Genomic DNA, 17,364 nt, shown 5'->3' on the forward strand with positions numbered 1-17,364 from the left:
TGGTGGGGCTCCTAGAGGTAAAACTCACAAAAGTGTGCAAGTCCCCTCCCCACTAAAATTCAGCCTCTCTGGACTTTTAAACTCTCAGATGGTTTTGTTTTGAGCCTCCAACAATTTTTCAATTACACCTTAGGATTTTCTACCCCAATATCGGATCCCATGCAGGTTTCCGCTCATGAACTGCTGCTCCTGGTACGCTGTGATTCTCTGTATCCACCTGTCTGTCTCTCTGACTTTGGGGAAGCAGTTTGCCCCGTGACTGCAGTTCTCTAATGGCTCTAAGAAGAATTGTTGATTTTCAATTTGTTCAGCTAGTTTTTCTTCTTCTAAAAACATAAGTGATACCTTCCAAGCAGCTCACATGTCACTCCGGAAGCCAGAAATCTCACTTTTCTTTTCCATATGGATATCCGGATGTGTTTAGGCACTATTTGTTAGAGAGTTTATTTCCTCTTTGAATTGCTTTGGTGCCTTTGCCAAAAAAGTCAGTGGACCCTCTCGTTGTTCATCTATTTCTGAACAGTACTGTATTCTATTGATCTATTTGTCTATCCTTATCCTCATGTCTTCTTTATTTTAATTTTATTGTAAGCCCCAAATTCAGGATGTGTGAGTCCTCAGTACTGCTGTTTTATTTTATTTTGTTTTATTTTATTTTTGAGACAGAGTCTTGCTCTGTCACCTAGGTTGGAGTGCAGAGGTGTGATCTCGGCTCACTCCACCGGGTTCGATTCTCCTTCCTCAGCCTCCCAAGTAGCTGGAACTACAGGCACGCACCACCACGCCCAGATAATTTATGTATTTTTAGTAGAGATGGGATTTCATTATGTTGGCCAGGCTGGTCTGGAACTCCTGACCTCAGGTGATCCACCTGTCTCAGCATTTCAAAATGTTGGGATTACAGGCGTGAGCCACTGTGCCCGGCCTATTTTTATTTTTATTAATGCTGCTGAGATTATACTTGTGATCACATTGCATCTAGTGAATCTAGAGGTCAATTTAGGGAAACTTGATGTCTAAAAATGTTTAATCATTTAATTTTTAAAAATGGTGTCTCTTTTCATATTTATTTACATCTCTAGTTTCTCTCACCATCTTTTTAGTTTTCTGTGTGGTTGTACCTGTCTTTTGTTAAACTTGCTGCCAAGAATTGCATGTTTTTTGACACTATCGTAAATAGAATTTTAAAAATGTTTGTTTTACAGTTGTTTATTGGCAGTATATAGAAATACAATTTATTTTTATATATTAAATTATATCCTGAGGCCTTGATAAATTTACTTATTCTAATAATTTTTTGTTGATTTCTTAGGTTTTTCTATATTGATAATCATGACATCTGTGAATTCAGATTGGTTTTCTTCGTTTTGTTACTGTGTGCTCTTAACCTTTCTGGTCTTTTTAATTTCTCCTCTTGGCATTTTTGCACTTATCTTTGCATAATGTTAACTGATTGCTCTAAATTTGCATTTTTTATGTACCCCTGTGAAAGGAAAATGAATCTTGGAGCCCCCACTAAGCTAAAGGGAAAAGTTAAGCTGGGACTGCTCAGGGCAAACCTGCCTCCCATTCTATTCAAAGTCACCCTCTGCTCACTGAGATGAATGCATGTCTCAGGGCCTCCTTTGGAGAAGCTCATCAGAAACCCAAAAGATGTGACCATGTGTCTCTTACCAACCTGGGACCTGGGAAGCCCCTCCCCACTTCCAGTTGCCGGCCTTTGCTTCCAGTTGTCCCGCCTTTCTGGACTGAACCAGCGTTCATTTTGCATCTACCGATTGATGTCTCATGTCTCCCTAAAGTGTATAAAGCCAAGTATGGTTGAATCATCTTGGGCACATGGCGTCAGGATCTCCTGAGGCTATATCATGGGCACGCGTCCCTAACTTAGCAAAATAGACTTCCTAAACTGAGAACGGTCTCAGAGATTCGGCGTTCACACCACCATCTACTTAGAGTTGGGCATGCGTTCCTAACTTAGCAAAATACACTTCCGAAACTGAGAACGGTCTCAGAGATTCGGCGTTCACACCACCATCTACTTAGAGTTGGTAAGACTTCTTGCGAAATAGAGGATCCTTATAACAGGGTAGTCCTTTGTGCTGCTGTTGTGCATTACTGCTGTTTGGGTTATAAATCTCATATATATTTTTGCTGTTCTATGTCTTTCAAATAAACTAAGAAAAGAAAAAACGGTATGTGTATATTTATATATGTCTATCTACTGTGCAGAAAAGGGTTAACTCAGTAGGTCTGAGTTGCTCAAAGTCTGCACATTCCCAAGAAAGGGCTGTATTTGGGGCTAAACCTTAACCAAGATTAACTCTGAGCCCTTGGGGCATTCTGCTTGATATGAGTGTTTTGTATGTCTGAAGTCTTGGGCCATGCTGATTCAGTTCGATAAACGGTTCATGTTAATAACAATGGGACTCGCAGTGAATGCTTTTTTGGGGGTTATGCCTGAGGCCTTGGGCTATGCTTTATCAGTTTATCCTCAGGGGGAACTGGAGTCTGAGTAGTTGAAGTCAATATTTTGGGGGCTCCATGCCTATGTGACTGATCACCAGTAAAATCCCTGGACGCCAGGGCTCAGGTGGGCATCTCTAATTGGCAACACTTTGCACGCAGTATCACACATTGTTGCTGGGAGAATTAAGTGAGTACTGTCCATGCAACTCCACTGGGCAGAGACAACTGGATGCTTGGCCTGGTCTCTCCTGACTCAGCTCTGTGTACCTGTTTCTTTCTTTGAGTCTGTCTCCTTTCGCTGTAATAAACCGTAGCTATAACCGTAACTGTTTCTGAGTCCTGTGTGGTCCTCCTGTGAATCATCAAGACCAAGGGTGAACTCAGGGACCCCCAAAACAGACATTCATATATATATTCATTTTAAAATTCTTTTATATATATCCACATAATTAGCATTTCTGAAAATTTGTATTCCTTTGTTGAGATCTGTCAAAAGACCATAGACATCATTTCCCTTCAGCTTGAAAACTTTCTTAAGCAATATTTTGTAGGGGAAAAATCTACTTGCAATTTATTTTCTCAGTTGTGATTCATGTACAAATATTTTGTTTTACCTTAACTTTTGAAGTTACTTTCTTTATGTGTGCGTATGGGTTGACATTTTTCTCTTTTAGAGATGTATTTCCATTGTCTCCTGGTCTCTTTAGATTCTGATGAGAAATCAGAAATCATCGCATCATTGTTCCTCTGTGTGTAACGTATTATTTCTCATTGCCTGCTTTTAAGATTTTATTTTTTGCATTTTAATAATTTGATCTTGCTGTACCTTGGTGTCTCATTTTAATTATCTTGTTTGTGACTCATCAAAGTTATTATATTTATAGATTCACCAAATTTGGGATTTTGGGGGCCACTTTCACCAACATGCTTGGTGTGTTTTAAAATAATGTCCCTTCTTCAGTTGTTCTGTGCAGCTTGTTAATTGTGCTATTTAGATCTTTTATTTTCTTAGCAGATTCCTTTTCTGCTTGTTCTATCAGTTACTGAGAGTGGTATCTCCATCATTGCGGGTTGACATTTGCTTTCGTCACTTTGATACACATTATGAGGTATAGAAACATTTTCAAACACAACTTCCTGGTGTCTTGAAAATTTTAGCATTATATAGTGGTCCTCCTTTTTCTTCTTAATAATGCCTTTAATAATAACTTTAAAATGTATTTATTTCTGATATTAATATAACTACATTCACTATGTAATTTTTATCTTTCAACTTTCCTATGCTTTTATATTTTTCTTATTACTTTTTGGTATATTTTGGATACATATCTCTGCCTGAATCTCATGTTGACTTGTAATTTCTGATGTTGGAGCTGGAGCCTGGTGGGAGATGGTTGATCATGCGGGTGGATTTTTTATGAATGGTTTAGCCCCATCCCCTCACAATAGTCCCCGTCCTCACAATAGCAAGTGAGGTCTTGCAAGATCTGGCTGCTTGGAAGTGTGTGGCATTTCTTTCTCTCTCTCTCTCGCTGTCTTGCTCGCTCATGCTTTTGCCATGTGATGTGCCTGCTCCTCCACTGCCTTCTGCCGTGATTGGAAGCTTCTTGAGGCCTCCCCAGAAGCAGATGTCACCATGATTCCTGTATAACCAGTGGAACCGTGAGCCAGTTAAACCTTTTTTCTTTATAAATTACCCCGTCTCAGATATTTGTGTGTGTGTGTTTTTTTTTTTTTAGATGGAGTCTTGCTCTGTCGCCCAGGCTGGAGTGCAGTGGCGCAATCTCCGCTTACTGCAACCTCTGCCTCCCAGGCTCAAGCAATTCTCCTGCCTCAGCCTCCTGGGTAGCTGGGATTACAGGTGCCCACCGCCATGCCCGGCTAATTTTTGTATTTTTAGTAGAGATGGGGTTTCACTATATTGGCCAGGCTGGTCTCGAACTTCTAACCTCAGGTGATCCATCTGCTTCAGCCTCTCAAAGTGCTGGGATTTACAGGCATGAGCCACTGCGCCCAGCCCCAGGTATTTCTTTATAGCAATGCAAGAATGACCTAACATACTCTTGTTAGTGAAATATAGTTGAATTTTATTGACTATAGTCTGGTTGTTTTTGTCTTTCTGATGGAGTTTTTGTGCTGCGTACATTTGTGTGAGCCGGTAATAGATCTGACAGTATAATCACTCTCATATGTTTTTTTTTTTCTTCTAATCTTTCTTTAGTTTTTCCTCCATTTTTACTTTATTCTGCAGCGAATTTTCCCCTTTAAAACTTTTCTCTAACAGTTTGGGCATTGTACACTGTATTTCTATTATTTTCGTGATTAGTCTACACATTTTGTCACTCATACACTTAATTAATCAAACTATAAAATCAATCTCCTAAGCCTTCTTCATGTATTACAGAAACCTTAGAATATTCTAGTCAACTCTTTCTGACTGATTTACCTTAGTTGTCAAAAATCCAATATTTCTTTCTTTGTAACTCCATGAGATATTATTACTATAGTTTGGCAGAGGTAAGTTTATGCCACATTTCCCAATTTCTTTGCACTTCTTTCTTCTCTTCCACTTCAGACTTTCCTTCTGATAACGCTGTCCTTCTGTGTGAAATATATACTTAATTCTGTACCAATTTTAGATAGGGTATATTGGTGCACACCATGTGTATATTGGGTTTTCTGAAAAGTCTAAATTTCATCCTTGTTGAAAGATGTTATTTCCAGTGATAGACTTCTATATTGACAGTTATGTTATCTCAACACATTGTAGATCTCATTCAGCCCATCTTGCTGCTTCTGTTGCTGAGGCTGATAAATCAGCGTTTGGGCTCAACGTTCTTTGAAAGTAATTTCTCTTTTCTCCCCAGCTACTTTCAGATCTTCCCTTTATCTTTGATGATCTATAATTTCACTATGATGTTTCTCTGTGGAAATTTTGTTCATAGTAGTTGGCCTTTTTGATATGTTTAATTGATTTTATAGGGTTTATTTTTTTGGAAATTTACCAGCCATTATCTTTTAAAATACTGTCTCTGTCTCTTTTCATCTCCTTCTGGGAGCTCCAATTAAATGTGTGTTAAACCTTCTCACTCTGCCTTTGTGCTTCCTGACCCCTCTTAGTCTCCGTCTCTTTGTCTTAATGTCTTTGTATAATTTATTCTGATTTAATGTCTAACTTGTTAATTCTCCCTCCTTTCCTCATCCTCCTCCCTTTTCAGCTTTGCCTAATCAGGCATTAAATCTGTCCTGTGAATTATTAATTCCGACAGTGATGTTTTTCACTTTCAGGGGTTACATTTGCTTCTTTCAAACTCGACTTGCTTGCTGCTCGCCTTCACAATCTGTCTTTATCTCTTGGAACATGTTACTGGTCTGGGTCTTTTATTGTCTTTAATTCTCTTCATCATTTTTTCTGCCAGCTTTTGCTCACTGTCCCTTTTCCCTTGTCTACTTGGTGATTTGGTTCACCAGGAAGTGCTTACTGTTTTGAAACTTTTCCTATGAGATGTTCCATAGCCCTGGGATGGAAGTGGTTTACTCCAGAGAGAATTTGTGTTTGTCTCTGTAAAAAGAAAATAAAATTTAGAACCTTCCAAATTTATCATACGAAGGGGAAAAGTTAAGCTCTAGAAGTGGAATCATATAACTTGGCTGTTTTTCTTCTCTGAGGTATGATCGTTGCTTCCTGACCTGTGTGTTGAGATGTTGTACGTGACTCCAACTACCTGTTACTCATTCAAACTAGAGAGTAGACCTTTGTGGCTGTTACTTCTCTACACTAAAATGTTAGGCAACCCTCCAAGAGTGCAATCAAGAGTAGAGAATCAGGCCGGGTGTGATGGCTCACGCCTGTAATCCCAGCACTTTGAGAGGCCAAGTTGAGCAGATCACTTGAGGTCAGGAGTTGGAGACCAGCCTGGCCAACATGGTAAAACCCCGTCTCTACTAAAAATACAAATATTAGCTGGGTGTGGTGGTGGGCACCTGTAATCCCAGCTACTCAGGAGGCTGAGGCAGCAGAATTGCTTGAACCCAGGAAGTGGAGGTTGCAGTGAGCCAAGATTGTGCCATTGCACTCCAGCCTGGGGGCAAGAGCGAAACTCTGTCTCAAAAATAAAATAAAATAAAATAAATAAGAGTAGCCAATCAAATCTCTCCTGTTTGTATTATGGAAAATGTTGTAACTCTGTTTAGCACCTCTGCTTTTGCCTATATAACTGGTCCTTACCTTTCCCCACATGGGGAGAACTGCCCACATGGGGAGCCCTGCCCACCATTCTTTGGTGTCCCATGTCCCTGGATGGCTGTCCTCACACTTTGTGCTTGAAGAAACGTGGATCCTGAGCAGTTTATTTTAGGTTGACTTGCCTTTGGGGATTTGGAGGGAAATACAGTCTAGAGTCTCTTTAACATGAAAGCTTAGTTGACATGTTGTTTGGACCATGCAGTTAGCGAGTTTGGGCTGTTAATCCACACCAGAACTGACTTTTTGTTAAGAATACTTAGAGGGAAATTTTCCCTTCCTACACATTTAGAGACAGACCTCTTCCTGCACTGTCTTGTGGGGACTGGGCATTTGTATTTCACCTATAAGGTCCTGTTAGGGAGGGAGGGTCTCATGTGATGTCCCCATCTTGGGAAGATTCTGGTTTTGCTTTCTTTCTTCTAGAAGTCCCTGACAATTAATGTTTAAGTTCACCACAAATGACCTCAAGGTAAAAACTGGGTTTTGTGCTCTGCCCATCTCTTTTTTTTTGTTTCCTTTTAGTTTTTGGCTCAGGCATTACTTGCTTTATTTGTTAGTTAATATATGTACTTAATTAAAACAATTTTTATCTGATTTCTTTTTTTTTTTGTCTTCAGGAGGCAGTCCAGATATTCACGTTGTCAAACTGAAATCCTGGAGCAGAGTTTCTACAACTGTGAGTCACCATCCATTAATCAGTTATGAGATTGATTGAGAGAGTTGTTACCGATATTTTAAAACAGAACAGAATGAAATGGAGTGGGACAGAAAATATCATAGTTCATCAGCCATCATAAGAGTAAGTAACCTGTCATTAAACTTTGAGTTTGGCGTACCCATATGATATGGTTTGGCTCTGTGTCTCCACCCAAATCTCTCCTGAATTGTAATCCCCACGTGTTGGAGGAGGGGCCTGGTGGGAGGTGATTGAATCAGGGGAGTGGAGTTTCCCCTTGCTGTTCTCCTGAGAGTGAGTGAGTTCTCAGGAGATCTGATGGTTTAAAACTGTGTGGCACTTCTCCCTGCATTCTCTCTCTTCTCCTGCCTCCATGTAAGACGTGCCTTGCTTGCCCTTCCGCTTCTACCATGATTGTACGTTTCTTGAGGCCTCCTCATCCATGCAGAACTGTGAATCAGTTAAACCTCTTTTCCTTATAAAGTACCCAGTCTCAGGTAGTTCTTTATAGCAGTCTGAGAATGGACTAATACACCATATATGCATATATGTGTTGGAAGTAAGAGCTCGGAGTTGCAAAGAAAACAAGCACTCAAGCAAAAGACTTTTCAGCAAGGCAAGTTTACTTCTGTGGAAGGGTGTTGCTGGTGCTCTTGGCTGCTGCGAGAGCACAGCAAAGAAAAGAGGGAAGGGGTTTTTATCTCTAATGCAGTCCCTACCTCTGTGTCATTCCCCCACGGGCTGGGGTTGGACTGCACAATCTAAGCTGACCCAATTGGCTATTGTGAATTTTTTTCCCAAGTAAGGAAGGGCAAGGGGGATGTGAGTTACAGGTCGGGACTGGCGGGAAGAGTTGTTTACAAAGCAGGTAACTAAGCAGGTAACTAGGGGCAAGGAGGTACAAGGAAGTTGTTCTCAGAAACAAACAACAAGGAAGTTGAACAAGTTAAACCTTTGAAGAGGAACTTACTGCATCTAACATGGGTAACTGGTTTCCATGTAAATGCATTTCTCACTCCTGGTAATATTGCAATTATCTCTACGTGACAGCAGTGCTTCTCAAACTTTAGTGTGGTCACCAACCATCTGAGGATCTTGTTAAAATGTGTATTCTGACTCAGCAGATCTGTCAGGGGAGGGGCCTGAGATTCTGCATTTCCATCAAGCTGTCAGTAATGCTGCCCCTGCTCTTTTGGGGGGCACAAGAAGGGGCAGGCTTCCTGGACACACTGAGATGGCATCTCGGCCTGCTGCGGAAGAACCAGGGGGTTCTTTCTGCCCACTGTGCAAATAAAGACCATGGTGTTGCTGTAAGGAAAGAGTTTCATTGAGGCGAGGCCAGCCACACCATGTGGGAGACAAGTTATTACTCAAATTGATCTCATTGAGGCTTCTGGATTAGGGGTTTTTCAAAGGTAATTTGGGGGAAGGAGTGGGGGTAGCTGGGAAATGGGTGCTTGCTGCTGATTGGCTGGGATGGAGATAAAATCATGGGGATGGGAGTTGGGGTAGCTGGGAAATGGGTGCTTGCTGCTGATTGGCTGGGCTAAAATCATAGGGGTGGAGCTGAGGTAGCTGGAAAATGGATGCTTGCTACTCCTTGGCTGGGGTGGAGATGAAATCATAGTGGGTGGGAGTTGTCCGCTAGAGCTGAGTTGCCTGTGGTTAGGGCCACAGAAGTGGTTGGCAGTTCCAGGTGGAACCATGTGGGTCAGACATGCAAAAAAACCTGAAAATACATCACAAAAGACCCATCTTAGGTTCTACTCTAGTGGTGTTATCTGCGGGAGTAACTGGTGAAGTTGGATATGCCTGTGACCTCTAGAATAATGGCTGGCAATCCTTTACGTCTGTGCCTTAGCAGGACTCAGGTGCCTCTCCTTCACCTAGCCCCAGGCTCTCTCATTAGCTTTACAAAGGCAAAAGCTGTTGAACTTTGGGGACAGCCTATTATCATCTAAACTATAACCTAAAGGTTTTCCAAAGTTAGCTAAGTCTAAGCCAGGGACTAATTAAGGCAGCTTGAGAGCCAAAGGCAAGAGTGGGGTGGGTGACATCAGATCTCTTTCACTGTCATAATTTCCACATTGATAAAATTTCTGCAAAGGTGGTTTCACCTCTTTCATGCAGCTGGCACAGGACTCTGGGTCATGAATACAAGTGTTTAATACCCACAAGCCTGTCCTCCACAGATCCTTACTTGCAGCTCAGATCAATGGCGCTCTTCAAGGGGTTGAGTCTAAGAAGTACTCGGGTCATCTGGACACTCTCGCAGAGGTCTGAGTATGCAATGGATGTCCTCTCTATCCCATAATAATGAAACATGTGCACTCAGAGCCATCCTTCTAAGCCACCTTCTGAAACAGTGGGTGCCATTTATCTTCATGCACTCAGAGTCTTCTCTGCTGAAGACCTTTTTCTCTCTACAAGATGCGCATACCAACTCAACACTGAGGGCTAATAAAAATGCCCAATAAATTCAGAATACACCTTCAAACAAGAACACCATATGCAAATGGCAAAGTAATTCCACTGTTGAATGTTATTCCTGAAACACTTGTGTGAAGCAGAGCTATTTAAATTGTAGGTCCAGTATAATTGCTGTTGTGTATTCTGGCAGCAACAAAGGCTGTAGTCAAATGGCTATAAAATATAATAGGCAGTGCTTCCTGCTTTTGTTTTCCAATGTAAACTACTTGCATTACTATTTACATATCAATGCAAACTTCCTTTCGCTAAATCATGCAAATAGAATAGCAGGGTTCAGCACCGTCCAGGAATGGAACACTGGAGATCACTTTGCAAGCTATTTCTTTTTTATTTATCCCAGATCCCCAAACATTTGGGCTGACCAGGCTTGTAATGCAATTACTCTGAGTCTCTGGCTCAAAAGTGCTGGTGTTTATTGTGCCCATTTGATCTGGCGTGGATTTAGAGATTAGAAGGCAAGAGATGACTTCAACCCCTTGCTGAATCGCTGGTGAGCTGAGTGAAAGATGGGATTGATTGCAAAGCTGCTAGGGAATGCTAAAGTGGCCTGGATTTTTTTTTTTTTTTTTTTAAGTTTAGGAATTGCATGAAGTCTTTACTCTGTACTCTTTTTACAGTCAGGAAAATCACAGTTTAGTTTCAGCACAAAATATGTAGTTATAAAGCGGATGGTCACTGTATTGGTTCGTTTAATGCTGCTGTAACAAAATGTCATAGGCTGGGGGCTTATATGCAACAGAAGCTTATTTCCCACAGTTATGGAAGCTGGAGGTCCAAATGTTTAGGCTCATCTTGTATTTATTCTTCCCTCGCCTTGGAAACAGTGATTTTTTCGAGGAATGATGGTCTGTGTTAATGGGAATGATATTTAAGTACTATGATTTATACTCTTTACTGTTGACTTGGTCAGTAATTCAAGACCTTCTCAAAAGACAAAGCTGGTGAATAGGCTTTCTTTTTTGAGATGGATTCTCATTTCGTCACCTAGGTTGAAGTGCAGTGTCATGATCTCGGCTCACTGCAACCTCTGCCTCCCGGGTTCAAGTGATTCTCCTATCTCAGCCTCCCAAGTAGCTGGGATTACAGGTGTGCACCATGACGCCTGGCTAGTTTTTGTGTTTTTAGTATAGATGGAGTTTTGTGATGTTGGCCAGGCTGGCCTTGAGCTCCTGACCTCAAGTGATCTGTCCACCTTGGCCTCCCAAAGTGCTGGAATGAACCACTGCACCCAGTCAGTGAAAAGGCATTTTTTAAAGATAAAAATTCCTCATGACCTCTTGTGACAATTATTTTTCAAATTCAGGGCTACATTGTCTTTAATTTAATTTAAATTCACAAAATTAAATTAAATTAAATTTCACAAATAGGACGTTTGTATCTCCTTTCACTGAGGTCCCAAATCCCATTTTTCACTGACACTGACAGAATTTTCCCCACAGCACAAGCATAGGAACCTTAGAATATCGGTCTCAGCACCGAGAAGCACTGTGATGATGGAAAATGGCTTCAGGCTTTTGTTTCTGCAGTGACTTTTGTCATGAGGGCAGATCTCACCGGGGGTGTGCAGCGGAATTTCTGTGTTTTCATGTTGTTTGCAGTAGTCACTCTTCCTGTATTTATGTCACCAACTAGATACCATTGGGTTCATTTGTTTTATTTTACTTTCTAGTTTTAGGTATTGCTTTTTAAGATTTCTTCTATTTTATTTTTCAATTTAGAATAACCCTCTGATGTGTTGTTATAGATTCCAATTCTGTCTTAAGGTTCTCCATCTTTTTCATCCATTTTCTCTATGTTCTTAAACATGGGTAATGACAATTATTTTAAAATCTTGTCTGTTAACTCCAATGTGAGAATCTCATGTGGGTCTTCTTCTATCATATATGTTTTTTTCTTCTAATCACCCATCATAGTTTCTTGCCTCTCTTCTTTTCTAGTAACTTTTTATTGTGTGATTTTTGTAATCCTCCAATATCAGTAGAATACTCATTATTTTCTAGTGCACATGGAACATGCCCTGAGTCAGAAAACAAACCTTAACAAGTTGGAAAGAAGTTAAACAAAGTATGTTCTTGGACATCATTAGTATTTGATTTGGGAAATGTGAATTAAAACATCTTGAGGAAGCAGTACACAGTTATTAGAATGGCCAAAATAAAGAATACTGACAGTACTAAGTGCTGGCAAGGATGTAGAGAAAATAGAACTTTCAGATATTGCTGGTAGGCATGTGAGATGGTGATGCCACTCTAGAAAATAGTTTTGCAGCCCCTTCTAAAGCTTAACATTCACTTGCCATATGACCTATTGATTCCAGTCCTAGGTATTTACCCAAGCAGACTGAGAATTTTTTGTCCACATAAAGATCTCTATATAAATGTTTTTATATTGATTCATCATTGTTCAAAACCTAAAGCAGTTCACCAAAGAGGATATATGGGAGCAAACAAACTAAATACCCTTGAACAGGTGCATGGTTAAACAAATTTGGGCTGTGGAATGGAATACTACTTAGCAATGAAAAGGAATGAATGATTGATATACACACCACCTGGGCGAATCTTGAGACATTCTGTCGAGTGAAAGAAGCCAGTATTAAATGGTTACATATTATGTGTGATTCCATTTGTGTGATGTTCTAACTAAGACAAAACTACAGTGATGGAGAGCTGATCAATAGTTGTCAGGGTTAGAGGTAAAAGAGGTGTGACTATAAGGAGACATGACAGGATAATTTTGCGGGCAATGGACTTGTCCTATGTTCTGGTTGTGGTGGTGGCCGGGTGAATCTGCACATGCTAAAACTCTTTGAAGTGTACACCATAACAGTCCGTTTTACTATATGAAATTAAAAGTTAAAATTAATAAAATATCTATGAGCCACATCCCTGCGCTTGTATTTTTTTTAGTCTGGTAGGTAAGACATAGTAAGAATGATCTGAATAATTGCACCATTAACTGAATGCCTGCTCCTAAGATCTGTGAGTGATATACACATGTTTAATTTCTAGTAAAGCTCCTTGAGTTAAGTATGATTATTTTAATTTTACCCACATGGAATTTGAAACTAAGTGAAGGCAAATAATTTGTCCAAGAGACAAGTCTTCAACTACATCATTCCTGTGGGCTTTTGTACACGAGTGTCTTCAACTTAATGGAAACAAACCAAACAGAAATGGAAACCAAACAATAAGCAGAAATCTTCTTATTTCCCTTTAGCTAATTACTTCCCCTTCTCTCTCACACACACACCCACTGGTGCAAATCATAGTCCCAAAGGCACAATCCCAAATGCCATAATTCTGAATGCTGACATCCCGAAAGACCCAAATCCCAAGAGTCTAAAAACCCCTAACGTCTAAAATCCCCAAAGTCACAATCCCCAAACGTTAAAATCGCAAATGGCTGAAATCCTGAAAGCCATTTTCTGGGGAAGGGATTGGTGCGTTTTCGGTTGTATGTAGGGTCATTGCATCGTATTAATCAGGGAGAACTACTACCTTGCTACTGTCATTATTTGAAAATCAATATGGTTTAAAGAGACGCGTATGGCTGCTGAGTGGACAAGCAGTGACCTTACAGGCTTCAGTTTAGCTGTCAACCTCCCTGGACTAAGGAATACCTAAAAGTGTGGTGGGTGTGTCCGTGAGGGTGTTTCCAGGGGAGATGGATGTGTGGATCTGGGTGGACTGCACACGGAGGATTTGCCCTGCACGTCGGTGAGCACCATCCCATTGGCCAGGGCCTACAGAGAACACATGTGGAAGGTGATGTGGAAGGTGAACTGGTCTCTCTCTGAGAGCTGGGACAGATTTTTCTTCTCCTGACCCGGACATCGGAGCTCCAGGCATGCTGGCTTTGGACTCCAGGACTTACACCATAGCGGCCCCAGGTCCTGAAGCTTTTGGCCTCAAACTGAGAGTTACCAGCAGCTCCCCTGGTTCTGAGGCCTTTTGACTTGGGGCTGGGCCACACTGTCGGCTTTTCAGGGTCTCCAGCTTGCAGACGGCCTGTTGTGGGACTTACCAAACACCATAATTGTGGGAGCCAATTCCCCTAATAAATTCTCTCTCATATATAGGTATTCATATCTTACTGGTCTTTCTAGAGACCCCTGAATAATACAGATTTGATATTGGAGAAGCTGGATATTAATTTTTCTTACTATATTCCTTACAACATAACAGAGGAGACCTGCAAAATTTCTCCCTCGCAAAAAGGCTGTGGTCATCTAAGTGGACGATGCTACTTAACAGTGGAAGATGAAAGTTCAGAAGCTAATTATTATCGGTGCCTCAAAAGCAGAAAATTGCTTAATTGCAACGACTGAGCAGTAACTGGGCTTTCGAATGGACAGCAGACACTTACGCAATTTGCAGACCACAGCCACAGTCTAGACACACATGCGGCAAGTGTCTTGAAGATCACAGAACGGAAAAGGCTGACAACAAATGTGAGGAGTCTCTGCTGCCAAACTGTTCAGCGGCGTAGGACTCCCGCCTCTTCACACACGGAGCCAGGTTGGTCTTCTGCTTATTTCATCTTCGCGTCATTTCCGATACTGAAGGTGTAATTTGTGCAGAGACCTCTAGATAATTCTTTTTTTTTTTAAGCCCGGGGTGGTGATGCTTGCCTGTAATCCCAGCTACTAGGGAGGTCGAGACAGGAGAATCGCTTGAACCCCAGAAGCAGAGGCTGCAATGAGCCGAGATTGCGCCACTGCACTCCAGCCTTGGAGACAGTGTGAGACCCCATTTCAAAAAACAAAAAGAAAAAAAAATGAAATGTGACCCTATTCCCCGGAATTAATTGTTCTTTGTCATCCCCAGCTCCCCTCTTCTGTTCGGTGGGCCCACGGGCCCTATTGTTCTCTGTAGCTGTGACATCTCCACCGTCTTCCATCTCCCCATATCTTCTTCAGCTTCCACCTATCCAACCAATGTCAGATTTTTCATTATGAGCGGGCAGGGTTCACGCCACGATTATACCTTCTTACTGCACGCTGTGTGCATTTCACTGTTATTTATGATGGATTACTGTACGGGTGCTCCCCAGGCTAGAAGCTCATGAGGGCTGGCCCGTTTCTATCGTGCACATGGGTGGGAACAGGGCTGGCATGTAGCACACACTCAGTAAGCTTCTGTGGAGTAATTAGATGAGTATACAAAAGAGCAAAACCCATCAAACCTGCGTGGGATGGAACCCACATTTCAAGCCAGTTCTCATTGGCCACAAAGTCAAGCTGTTTCCATTTCGAATCAGACAAAAGCGAACATCATGAGACTCCATGTGTAAGGAATGGAGAGTGAAACGGCACAACATACCTCCCTGTGCTGCCCATCTGGCCCCACATGGCCGGTTGCCAAAGAAGTCACCGTGGACCCATCTGTGGTGCTGGCTGTGACCGGCAAAGCCACCTCCCACCCACAGTCGTTTGTTGACTCACTCCTTCTGGGCTCTTCTTGTTGGTGATTTTGAGAAATAACATGAAATGCCATAAAGACAGAAGCCACAGGAGCAAGAAGAGAAATACTGTGGGTTGTTGGCATGGCAGGGAGTCTAATATGTCCAGGTTCGATGTCTTGTCCATTGTCATCATCATGACCATCATCACCATCACCTGATGAGGCAGGGCTGCTGCCCCCATCCTCCCATCCAGCAGGGCTAATCCAGCAGGGCTAGCCACAGCTTAGGCCTATGACAGCAAAGGAGTCGCAATGCCCTCTTACTGCTTGAAGTTTCACTATGTGGCAGGTACTTGGCATGCTTTTTACATGGGTTTCTTCATGTAATGTCTGTGGATGGGGTCATTATTATTCCCATTTTACAGGGAGGAAACTGACAGGTGCAGGGGTTCATTATCATGCTCAAGATCACATGGTTAAAGGAGGCATCTGAGATTAGAACCTGTGTTGGGTGGACTCAAGATTATGTGATCAATATCACTACCCCAGATCAACCAATTTTCTCCTAGAAATCACTTAGATTTGAGGCTGGGATGGCTCAGAGTTGTTGTTGTTGTTCTTCTTCTTCCTCCTCCTCCTCCTCCTCCTCCTCTCCTTCTTCTTCTTCCTTCTTCTTCTTGAGACAGAGTTTCGCTCTTGTTGTCCAAGCTGGAGTGCAATGGTCCAATCTCATCTCACTGCAACCCCTGCCTTCTGGGTTCAAGTGATTCTCCTGCCTTAGCCTCCTGAGTAGCTGGGATTACAGGCACGTGCCACCACACCTGGCTTTTTTTTTTTTTTTTGTATTTTTAGTAGATACAGGATTTCACCATGTTGACCAGGCTGTTCTTGAACTCCTGACCTCAAGTGATTGGCGATTGAACTTTTAGTCAGGTGTGGGACTATAAGGTTTCTGAAACACTAGTAGGGTCTTAACACATGAGATATGGATGGCCTAGGATTAACCAGGATGAACGAGGATAGTGTTGGGGCTGACCTGAACTGGGGGAAGGGTGGGATGAGGAATGGGTCACTCAGGGTTCAGTTAAGCTCAGCTTAAAGGAACAGTATTCAGGGAAGAGTGAGTAGGCCTGTGCTGTGAAAGGCTGAGCATCCATAAAGGCTGGTGGGTAGCAGAGCGCCTGAGAGCTATAGATTCAGAAAAGCCCAGGTAGGGGTCCGAGCTCTGTTGTATAACCTTAGAATGTTCATCATACTTCTCCAAGACTTGGTTTCGCTATCTGGAAAGTCAGCATGCTGGGAGACACTGGTTTCCAGGTCTGTTGTACACACAGGAGGGGATGAGGCAGCTGGAGCAGGCATCTGTGACACAGTAAGGGTAAGATCAGTGGGGATGGTCTTGGTTTGTTGCAGTAACCAGAAACCTCAGATCTCTGTGGGTTGACGTGTCAAAAGCTTATTTCTCACTCAGGCAAATCCAGGCCAGTCCCTCTGTCTCTCAGGTAATCATCCCCCATGACTTGGCTCAGAATTCCTCAGGCTGCTCTGACCCTAAGCACCCTCCATTTAAATCTAGGATTGTGGTGGCCAGGCAGCAGAGCACTGGGGGAATCACACCAGCGAGTGAGGGCTCTGGCCCTGAATGGCTTGTCCTGCAGTTGCTCAGGACCATCACAGAGCTAGACATATGATCCCACCAGATGCAAGGTGGTGGGAGGCATGATGGCTCCTCGAGCCCAAAGGGACGAGAGAATTGAGCATAGGGCGGCATGGAGAGCTCTATCCCATGCCTCAGCTCCTGTTAGGCAGGGTTGCTTCAGGTTTTGTTGTGACTGTTGTAAAACCAATAAAAGTGCTTGAAACTATAATAATGTGGGTTTTGTTAAGCCATGTCTGAATGTTCCTGCATCACGCTGGTCCTATGAAAGTCGCTCCAGTTGGCCGTGCTTCTGAGGCATAAGGAAAGGAGTGAGTGTGGGAGGTGGGCCGTGGAGTTGGAGGGACACAGAAAGAGAGGTCAAGTTTAGAGGAGTGGCCAGAGGGCTCTGAGGCCAAACCAACCTCCGCTAGAGAACCAG

General features: G+C 42.3%; 1 long non-coding RNA gene across 1 annotated transcript in view; it reads left to right on the forward strand.

The window, feature by feature from the left end:
* The window catches only part of LOC115892916, a 41,218-nt gene extending 33,758 nt beyond the window's left edge, over positions 1-7,460 (forward strand). Inside the window, exon 3 of the long non-coding RNA XR_004052846.1 lies at positions 7,333-7,460. This is a non-coding gene — a long non-coding RNA (uncharacterized LOC115892916). The remainder of the gene's footprint in view (positions 1-7,332) is intronic.
* Positions 7,461-17,364: the final 9,904 nt, after the last annotated feature.

Source organism: Rhinopithecus roxellana, chromosome 13, assembly GCF_007565055.1.
Source record: "Rhinopithecus roxellana isolate Shanxi Qingling chromosome 13, ASM756505v1, whole genome shotgun sequence".
Classification (NCBI taxonomy): Eukaryota; Metazoa; Chordata; class Mammalia; order Primates; family Cercopithecidae; genus Rhinopithecus; species Rhinopithecus roxellana.